Raw genomic sequence first — 11,178 nt, 5'->3', positions numbered from 1 at the left:
ACTTTTCATTTTTCTTTAATTGTAACTTGAAATTAAACAAAAGTTTGAAAAAAGTTTGAAAAAAGTTTTCTTATTTATTGAATATGCTTTTTGCATCCATTAACCCCTCGGTCATTTTGGTTTGTTGACGTTTGTCTGCTTTTTAACTGGGCTACAGCCCAGTTATCGAGCGCCCAGTTAAAAAGCAGCCCAGTTAAACAACGCCCAGTTACCGAACAAGTACTGTATCATGAAATTCGTATCTTGCGTAATTGAAATGGAAAAAAGCATGGAATGATTCGCTTCATTTGAATAATATCCAACGAAAATTTTTAAAATGCATCATTCACTTTTATCAGGGCTGATGAATCGGATCATTTTCCAAACAACTTTAACTCCGAAACTTACTCGGTAATAAAAATATATCCAAGAATTAGAAAATGAAAACTTGCTCTAAGGATCGAAAAGTAGCGCGACTCACGAAAATGCGTATTATTATTTTTTTTTTTATTTTTTTTACTTTTTGACACACAACTCACTTCCTCACACCGTCTTTACGTAGTTTGAACCAGCAAGAAAAAATCTGTTGTTGCCCCTATCGCACATACCTGTTCGTCTCGAAGAAACTTCACTACAGCGAAAGTTTGCGTGTTCGAAGCCATATTTCGCGCTCCCGATGTCCGCCCAACGGTCCGACTTGCTTGGCCAGAGAGATCCCTGCAAGCTTGACCGACTGCGGGAAGGACCTCCACTCGTCGTGTTTGTGTGCTTACTCCCGGCATGATAAGCAACGAGTTTAGCATTATATGCTCAGGCTTAATTTTTTTTTCTTAGAAAATCGTTTGAACTGAGTCATAACTAAATATTATTGTTTGTTTTAATATTTCTATTAGATATGAGAAATCCGGTTCAAAAAATGTTTACATTTAATTCAACATGAGTTCATTGGCCTATGCCATCGATAAAAATTGAAAATTTTCCTCAATTCCACTGTACTTTGATTTGAGAAGTTTCGCTGTCAGTGTCAGTCACTTCCTCAGTTCCAACGGGGCTGTTATACCGTTGAAACCAAGACATGCAGCAATAAGAACCAGTTTTCCATATTTTTTGCGATTCCAAATCGATCTCTTGCACTCCACCGCCACCACCAAAAATACACCCATTGAACTTTGTCTACCCGGTAAGGACAGGAATGTTTTGTCGATTTTTCACATCTATTTTTTATGTTCCACGCTGAGCATCATCCCACCATCAACGTTGTTATTTATTTTGCCTAGTTTTGGCGCTCACAAAAATGGGAATGAACTAGGAACAAACGGTGTGGCATGACGTTTTAATTTCAATGTTGCACTCGAAGCCTTGAATGTTTTGTAGATAAGTTGTATTTATTTAGACACAAATTTAAAAAAATATATTCTGATACGTTTCTGTTCCTAATTTTGATAACTCAAAGATTTGTTACACTTCATAACAACAACCCTCCAAAAACCCTATAATAGATGTATCTACCTTAGTTTGTTAGAACCAATAAGAGTCATGAAAAGTCGGCAGCAAACAAACTATCTGCAATGTCAATTTAGATCACTGCATCTCACGCAAAAAAGTACAATTTCAAGCAAAACAATGTAAATGGATCAAAGTGGATTTGTTAACAGCACTTACACTTAGGGGAAGGTGGGGCAAGACGACCATATGGGGCAAGAGGAACAATCAGTAGTAAGGCCGTAATTTTTACAATTTTGATTATTTCCAGTATGAGGAATTGTTGCTAGCAATGCAATTAGCTGATTCTACTACCACATAACCGCCAAAACGACGTAAACGCCACGGGGCATAAAATTGAATGAAGTTTTTTCAAAACCTTTGTTTCCTTATAATATTTGGAAAGTACAAAATAAGGCTTAGGGTTCGTTTTAAGGCTCATTTTATCAAAATGCTATTTTTCCTAGATCAGTAGTGTCCCTACCAATGACTTGCACGTATTATAAAGTATGATTTATGGTTTGGTTATTTTTGTAGAGAGCTTTTAATAAATCTTGTTAAGGTGGGGCAAGTGTACCATATGGATTTTTAGTATGGAAAAAAATACGAATTGCTGCAGCAACATATTTTATTGTAAAAAAAAATACAAAAAAGTTCTAAGAAACTGATGAACAATTGTTTAAAAAATTGTCCATACGCGATATATATTTTTTTTTTTTTTTTTATTATAGACATTTTACCACTTTTGTGGCATTCATGTCTTAAGCGATATAATAATATCATGAAAATTTACTATTTATCATCTAAGTAATATTTTTTTTTCGTAAAAACGGTAAAATTTTTAGTAAAATATTATTTTTTAATCTAAAAATGAAAGAAACGTTTCAAATACATTCTAAGCTGATGTATCTAAGTGATAATAGTTCAATTGTTAGTAAATTAGCATGTTTTTTCATGCATTGTTCCTCTTGCCTCAACTGGTTGTTCGTCTTGCCCCATTAGTTGAGTAGAACGTACGAAAAATCAATAATTTTAAAATCATTTTTTTTACATTAAAAACAGATTTTTTTTTAAACTTGTTCTATGAAAGTCTCAGTCAAGACCTGGAATAAAATGATTCTAAAAAGTCCAACAGATTTTTTAACGTTTTTAATGGGTTATAACGAGCATTTCCTTAGCTTGTTACACTTGCCCACTTTCCCCTACTTCCGTTACGAAATCTTAAAAAAAAATCTTCAAATTTCTAGGCCTACTATGCTCTAACGCAATGTACTGTTGAAAATTGATGGTTAAGTAAAACATTTGCTAGGCAATACAGGGCTATTTAACTTAAAAATGTGATATCTCAAGAAATATTCAATTTATCCTGAGGTTTTGATTGAAATTAATGTAAAAAACTCTCAGCAATCGATTGCAATTGTCAGTTTTTCACCTCCGTGTACGCACGAGAGCAAGCAGCAGTGAAGTGCTCAGTGCTCTATCGTTTTTTTTCGGATTTCTTCGCTGTATTTGATTGTGATAACCCACGAGTTTGCTTCTCCAGCATGCCAAAGGCCGGCCGTGGCCGTGGCAGTTCGAGTGCGGCTTCGAAAAACCCGAGAAGTTCGTCTAAACAAACCAACGCCGTGTCGGCCGCCATCGCGCAGGGGAGCGTCAGCGCAGATGGAATCGATAAAAAGTTACTACATCTCGGATATGTTCCGAGATCACCAGTGCGACCCCTTTCCGATACTTTCGGTGCCACAACCAGTGGCACATCAACATCCGCCAACATCTCCATCAGGAACGAGTTCCAGATGCTGAGCGACGACGAAGAAAACAACAACAACAACACCGACGATAGCACTACCGACGACGACGATGATGGTCGTGCACGGAAAAAAATGTCGACGTCAAAAAAGAACAATTCTCCTACGAATCGAAGACCACCTTCAATTTTTGTTTTGGACACGTTGGCGGACGATGTTGACGAGTTGCTGGAAGGCCTCGGATATTGTCTGAAAATCGGTAAGTCGGCAGTGCAAGTGATCACACTGAATAAAAAGAACTTCGACCTGGTGTTTGAAGAATTGAAGCGTAGCAACTTCAACTTCTACACATTCAACCCCGAGAAGCCCCCTGTTAAGGTCGTCTTGCAGGGTTATCAAGACCGTCCGATCTCTGACCTAAAGAAGCACCTTTCGGACGCCGGAATAAAACCGCGGGAGATAAAAGTGCTCTCGCGCAAGACAACGGTAACAGGTATACACACACTGTACCTGTTGTACTTCGACCGCGGCACCGTCAAGATCCAAGACCTGCGGCGGACTAAGACACTGGACGGTTTTGGGTAAACTGGCGGTTTTACACCAAGAACCCGACGGACGTAGCGCAATGCCACCGTTGCCAGAAATTCGGCCACGGCTCGCGGAACTGCAACCTCCGGCCCCGCTGCGTGCGGTGAGTCACACCTCTCGAAGGCGTGTGCACTCCCAAGAAAGGCGGACTTGGGGGACAACGCAGAACAAACCAAGCCACGCGTAAGGTGTGCGAACTGTGACGGTAACCATACCAGCAACTACCGTGGATGCAGCGCACGGAAAAACTACCTCGAGGAGCAGGAAAAGAGGAAGAAGAAAACAGCAGCGTCCCACTCTCCTCAGCGAAGTACGAGCGTAGCCGTTTCTGCAGCTGACCAGCGTACGGTTCCAGCGGACAACCCAGCGTTCCCTCCTGGATGGGGGAGATCGTTTGCAAGCGTGGTCGCTGCCGGTAGCGGCGATGCGGCCCAGCAAGGAGTCACCGGGGAAGATCTCTTTACCCTGCCGGAGTTTTTTGCTCTCGCGGGGGAGATGATGACGCGGTTTTGGACCTGCCGTAGCAAGGCGGTGAGCAGATGATTAAGCACATCTACAATAGATAAAAAAAACTGTGATCTAGTGTAAGCTTATTCTATTTCTATCCCCTTTCCTTTGCAATTTTAGTAAGTTTTTTCTATATTTTTTCTTACTCTTGGTAATCTCTTAGTTATAAGCAATAATCGTTCCAAAATGGATTGAGATTCAACATACAGCTGAAAGGAACTCCAAAATCTGTTATGAACTGCAAAAGAACTTATTGTATTATTATTGTATTCACTAATAAAACCAAATTGAATTGAATTGAAATTGTCAGTTTTCTCGTAGGTGCTCGTCCAAAGGGTTAAACATGCATTTTAAAACTTTAATCGCAAAATCTTCATATCTGGGAGCACTGCACGTAAATTTTGAATACACCATTCGATTCTACGTCAAAAAATCTTCAAATTAGCATACCCAAAAGTTGACTTTTTGTTAACTTTTCTCTTAGCAAAATGCATTTCAAAAATGAGGTTTTTCAAAAATCATAGAAAAAGAGGGGAATGCCACGGGCGCGGGGGTTTACCAAATGTCACCAAACTTGGGATTCTTTGTTTTTGAGGCAAAAACAACCCCCATGCCAAATATGAGCAGATTTGGTGAAGGTCGATGTTGGACGCGTGGTCACTTGGGTAGGAATGACCATTATATATTTGGGTCTGGGAGTGAGATTGAGTCATTGAAATTTGCTAAAATTGAAGTCACTTTCATATTTTAAAGCCTGAAAGAAAACAAATTCATGTGAATTAATTGCTTTGTGTTAAACTAGATGTTACAAAAATTTGGTTATTTCCAATATATTTTTGCATCAATAATTCATTTTAAAATTTCATTAAACCACCCTCAGTGTTATTATTCTTTCGTCGAACCTACTATCTTTTTCTCGGACGTAAAAAAGCTGTTGCATTCGGCAAGATTACAACAAGGTACAACAAAAAACCCACTAAACTTTTTACGACCGTTGCGACATTCCATCTAGATGTACGACTTGTTGGACTCCTCCGGCGAAACATTGTAAAAATAGTCCTACACTCTCTGAAGCCAACCTGGCAGGTAATTTCCTACCTATTAAAATTTAACGACGTATCGTCCATCTTTCCTAATTACTAGCTTAACCTTTACGTGATAACCAAAACTTTGGGAGAGCCTAATTTTCACCCAAAGCCGCCACTTTGCCATCAACATCGACACTGGCCCAGCTGGAAGGCTCGTTGGAGATTCTTCACTGCTGCTGCTGTTCCGTCGGACACAAACAGGACAAAGGAACGGTTTTCTTTGCGACACTTTTGGCTTTCATGAGATAATGATGGTTAGGATATTTCAAAGACTTTCGAACAGTTCAAATTTAATTTGACCATGCGTCTCCACTGAAATTTATTACCCACAGAAATAACCATTGATTTTTGAAGAAGAATCTTTTTAGAGACACCCTACTACAAACCAGTGAAATTAGGCACGCCATGCTCACTTAAAACTTGGAGCAACGACCAGAAGAACCTGCAAGGAAGCCCAAAGTAGGGACTTTATCACAGCATTGCCATCACCTTGGACCTTACCTTAGGGTCCCCAAGTCTTTAGTCGTCGGTGGTCGTGATTGTTCTAAGCCATGGAGATAGTTAATTCTACCCTTTGAACCACATATAGTCATCGCATGACGGTACTACAGAACAAAGAAAGGCCCTTCGAGCATTGGTGGACTGTAAGGAGTCGTCACCATTTCGACGTCGTCGTGCTATCTTGTCGCACCCGCCATTTTGACGTTCCGAGAAAAACGCGTTTTAATGTTTGACCTTGAATATTAGAAAACGAGAGCACGCAATGTAAACAATAACAAACACCTTTTGTTTGTCTGACCATTCTGTGCATTGTCCCAAAGTTTGGTTGAAGTTGGTTGCTGGAGTCCCGAGTTAGAATTACAAATGTTCACGGCAGTCTAGCTTGTACGTGCGACAAACGCATCCTGACTTTCCTGGCCTGAAATCCCTTTGGCCTTTTGTCGCACTTACATCAATTTTCATGGAGTGACAAGATAGCACGACAAGATTGAAACTACTTTCATATGTAAAGTGACAAAAATGCACGGAGTTTTTTCGGTTTTTGTTCAATATCTCGGGATTGAAATCGAATTTTAGGGATCTGTCAAGGTCAAAAGGTGAGGCATTGTGAGCTGCACAAAATGGCGTTCTTAACTCAATTTGGCCCAAAATGCACGTACGACAAGTTAGCACGATGGCGACGATTTGCAAACTAAATAGCACGACTTGGAAACCCCTCCCCCGGCGGGCAAAACTTGCGAGCGGGTGCTGATAATGCCATCCTTACACGTACGCTGAAACCGGCTTCAACAAGCACCACGTGTCCGCTGTATAACAGTATAGGGACTGCTTATTAGCAGGGGCTCCTCTCGAGAATCCTTCCTTCCAACAACGTTGCCAACCCCGGTCATCGTGATTTGAGGGCGTCCTTCTTTTATGTGGCCACAGCACGCAATTGGTGTATTTTGGAAGCCAAAGTTGTTTCTGTACAGTTTATGCACACAATCTAGCAGCTGGAGAGCCACTGAATAAACGGAACGTTAGTTTGCTGGTTTGCTAGAACACCGTGGCTAAGCTTCTAATGTGCGCGCTCCTTCGGCGTCATGTTTGTGGATACACTTAACTAAATCTGGCTTTTTTCATGGGAAACTTACCCGCCGCTAATCTTAATGATACTAGTTGAACTTGGTCAGTATAGAAATGGAGGATGACAGGTTAGTGTAAGGAGCCAGAGTGGATTCGGATAGATTCTTTTAGTGCTTCGCCTCCAACGCAATGGCTTAACGAATAAAAGCTAACTCAATCCACCTATGTGGTTGGTACCTTCCTCACTGCTTACCAAAAATGGAACATAAAAGGTATTCATTGGAAGCCAAATGCTCAGCAGACTCGGTTTTTGATTTGGAACCAACTGAGTCCAATTAAGATCCGGCCTCAAAAAGTACTTAAATGACAATATCTTGTGACAGGGTTGCCATCTTCTAACTTTTGGACTCGTTTGAAAGGTATTTCGCTACCCTACATATCCAAAACTAGGTCCGTTGGATCCAGATAAAGTTTTTAAGGCTAGTACGCTGATCGGAAGGAAAGGAGTCAAGAAACAGCTTTACGAACAGCAGAACAAAGAAGAGGGAACGATTTCTTGGGGCATTTCTTCACCCTCTCTGGCTTGCTTACTCTGCCGCTGTTGCCCATTTGAAATTTTTCTTGACCGATTCCTTCCGAAATGCGTATACCGCTTTACTCAGATAAATGAGTGGGTCTCAAAAAAAAGTTTATAAATTTCACTTGGACTTTTATCCACCAAGAATAATTTTAATATTCAGGTACTAAGCAATTACACGACAAACCAGCAGGATTCATTCAATTTCGAGTGTTCTCAAAATTCATTCATTGAATATTTTAACCCTTTTTTATATTTTAAGCCTTTTTGCCTTCCTCACTGAGGTAAGGCTATAATCCTGCTCCAAAATTGAACTTTTTATTTTAAGCTCGAAAACCCACCTTGATGTATACATATCGACTCAGAATTGAAAACTGAACAAATGTCTGTGTGTATGTGTGTGTGTATGTGTGTGTGTATGTGTGTGTGTATGTGTGTGTGTATGTGTGTGTGTATGTGTGTGTGCATGTGACCAATAATGTCACGCAGTTTTCTCAGCACTGGCTGAACCGATTTTGACCAAACCAGTCGCATTCGACTTGATTTAGGGTCCCATACGGTGCTATTGAATTGTTTGAAGTTTCGATAAGTAGTTCAAAAGTTATGTATAAAAATGAGTTTTCGCATATTTTCAGAAGTTGAATAAATGGCAGTAAACTGAACCAAACATCATCATGCTATACATCGTTAGTTAGGTAATTGAAAGACCTTTCCAACGAGTCCAAAACATTGATAATCTGGCAACCCTGTCTCGAGTTATAACCACTTAAGTGATATTTATGTAATTTTTTGTAGCCGGATCTCACTTAAATGTATGTAAACAATGTCCAGATCCATCATCTGACCCATCGTTGGTTAGGTAATCGAAAGACCTTTCCAACGAGTCTACAACATTGATAATCTGGCAACCCTGTCTCGATTTCTGACCACTTAAGTGATATTTATGCACTATTTTTGTAGCTGGATCTCGCTTAAATGTATGTAAACAATGTCCGGATCCATCATCCAACCCATCGTTGGTTAGGTAATCAAAAGAACTTTCCAACGAGTATAAAACATTGAAGATCTGGCAACCCTGTCTCGAGTTTTGACCACTTAAGTGATATTTATGTACTTTTTTGTAGCTGGGACTCACTTAAATGTATGTAAACAATGTCCGGATCCATCATCCGACCCATCGTTGCTAAGGTAATCAAAAGACTTTTCCAACGAGTCTATAACATTGATAATCTGGCAACCCTGTCTCGAGTTTTGACCACTTAAGTGAAATTTATGCACTTTTTTTGTAGCCAGATCTCACTTAAATGTATGTAAACAGTGTCCGGATCCATCATCCGACCCATCGTTGGTTAGGTAATCAAAAGACCTTTCCAACGAGCTTAAAACAATGATAATCTGGCAACCCTGTCTCGAGTTCTGACCACTTAAGTGATATTTATGCACTTTTTTTGTAGCTGGATCTCACTTAAATGTATGTAAACAATGTCCGGATCCATCATTTGACCCATCGTTGGTAAGGTAATTGAAAGGCCGAGTCTAAAACATTGAAGATCTGGCAACCCTATCTCGAGTTCTGACCACTTATTATGCAACGTATGAGCCCTTGAGTGATATGTGTGTTTTTTTTTTGTATTCCGGAACTTAACGAAATTTGTGTCCAAACCCATCATATCGCATATCACCCATTGTTGGAAAAGAGTGAGGAAGGCACCAACCACATAGGTGGATTAAGTTAGTTTTTTTTTTACATCGGGACTGGCAACCCGCGAAGTTCATCTACCGGCGGAGTGCAGAAAGGTAAACACACCAACGCCGCATCGACCGTTATCGCGCACGGGAGCGTGCCCAGTGACGTCACCGATCCATCGTTTTTACACGTGTCATACCGTCCACGTGAGTCCCCAGTACGGACGAGACAATCGACCCGGGCATCCGGAAGCACTTCCGGCCAGCAGCAGCAGCAGCAGTCCACCAGCACTACGACAACAACCACTTCCAACGTTCCCACCAGCAACGAATTTGAGATGCTGAGTGGAGAAGAAAACAACACCGCCAGTGACAGCATGTAGTGGTCAGGCTTGCCACAAATACAGATTTTTCAGCACAGGCCCGAAACACAAACGATTTTTTTTACAGTTAAAATAAATTTGAGCAGTTTTTGTTAAATTGGCCAAAAGATAAACATTATTAGCATCTTTTGGCATGTTCAGTATTTGGTAAGAATATTAATCTTTAAAGTTATACTCGATTGAGTGTTTGGTATGTGCCTGGTAGTGGTAGCGACTACGATGACTATGATGAACTTGCGCGCAAGCAAGAAAAGAAGAAAAAATGCAATTCTCCGAAGGAACGACGTCCACCTCCAATTTTTGTTTTGGAAACGTTGGCAGACGATATTGACGAGTTGCTTGAGGGACTCCAATATTGTCTGAAAATAAGTAAAACTTCAGTGCAAGTTATTACGCACAATAAACAGAATTTCGACCTGGTGGTGAAGAAGTTGAAGTTGCGAAACTTCAAATTTTTCACATTTGATCCTGCAGAGAAGGTCCCAGTGAAGATCGTCCTTCAGGGATATCCGGACCGCCCGATCTCCGACCTGGAAGAACACCTGACGGGCGTCAAGGTTAAGCCTCGAGAAATATAGGTGCTCTCGAAATCAACTACGGTGACAGGTACGTACACCTTGTACCTCCTGTACTTCGATCGCGGGTCCGTCAAAATCCAGGACCTACGGCGGATCAAAGCACTGGACGGCTTCTTCGTGACGTGGCGATTCTACACGAAGAATTCGGCTGACGCAGCGCAATGCCACCGCTGTCAAAAATTCGGAAACGGTTCTAGAAATTGTAATCTTCCGCCCCGGTGCGTAAAGTGCGGTGAGACCCACTTCACCGAAAGGTGCAATCTTCCGCGGAAAGACCAGCTGGGGGAAAACGTCCAGCAGCACAAAGCGCGCGTCAAGTGCGCGAACTGTGGTGGAAACCACACGGCGAATTTCCGTGACTGTGCCGCGCGGAAAAAGTACTTCGAGGAGCAGGACAAGAAGAAGAAAGCGCCAGCGTCCCGCCAACCTCCAAAGACTTCGAGCACGAACGCTGCAGCAGCTGGCGGCGGAGCGGTTCCATCGACCAACCCAGCGTTCCCTCCCGGTTGGGGAGGTTCGTACGCTAGAGTAGCCGCTTCTGGGAGCGGTACTTCACCGGGACAAGCAGACGTTACCGGAGATGACCTCTTCACGCTTCCCGAGTTTTTCGCTCTTGCTGGAGAGATGCTCACGCGCTTTCGTGCCTGCCTGAACAAGGCAGAACAATTCCAAACTCTTAGTGAGCTGATGATGAAGTACATCTACAATGGATAAGCTGCCGTGTGCAGCGAAGTTTTTCGACGTCAAAAGACAAAACAAACTGTGATCTAGTTTTAAGCTTTTCTATTTCTATCCTTTTCCTTAGCAAATTTCGAAAGTTTTTTTTAAATAATTTTTCCTTCTGTTGACAAATCCATTGTTAGAATATCCAATTGCATCAAAATGAACTAAAGTACAAATCATAGTTGAAAGGTACTCCAAAACTCTATTAGGTTATAAGAATTACAAAATTGTGAATTGATTATTTACTAATAAAAACTAATTGAATTGAATTGA

Source organism: Culex quinquefasciatus, chromosome 1, assembly GCF_015732765.1.
Source record: "Culex quinquefasciatus strain JHB chromosome 1, VPISU_Cqui_1.0_pri_paternal, whole genome shotgun sequence".
In the NCBI taxonomy this organism is placed as follows: Eukaryota; Metazoa; Arthropoda; class Insecta; order Diptera; family Culicidae; genus Culex; species Culex quinquefasciatus.
Note: the sequence above shows the minus strand (reverse complement) of the source record.